This window comes from Helobdella robusta (assembly GCF_000326865.2).
Source record: "Helobdella robusta unplaced genomic scaffold HELROscaffold_19, whole genome shotgun sequence".
Taxonomy (NCBI): Eukaryota; Metazoa; Annelida; class Clitellata; order Rhynchobdellida; family Glossiphoniidae; genus Helobdella; species Helobdella robusta.
This window is the reverse complement of record NW_008704034.1, coordinates 2,229,479-2,229,710: the sequence shown is the minus strand read 5'-3', so window position 1 is coordinate 2,229,710 and position 232 is coordinate 2,229,479.

The window sequence follows — 232 nt, the reverse complement described above, 5'->3', positions numbered from 1 at the left end:
AGATAGAAAAATGTTTGAAAGAATGGATATGCAAATGAATGAATGAATGAATTATTAGACGCATGGATGGTTAGATACATATGTGAATGTGTAAATAAATAGTTATACAAATATAGACAAACTATTACAGATGAAAATAATACAAAGAAATAAAAAACAAAATGATGGATGGATGGATGACCTCCAAACATTCTTTCATTTGATCTTTCGAACTTTCAACGTTACCAGCTCA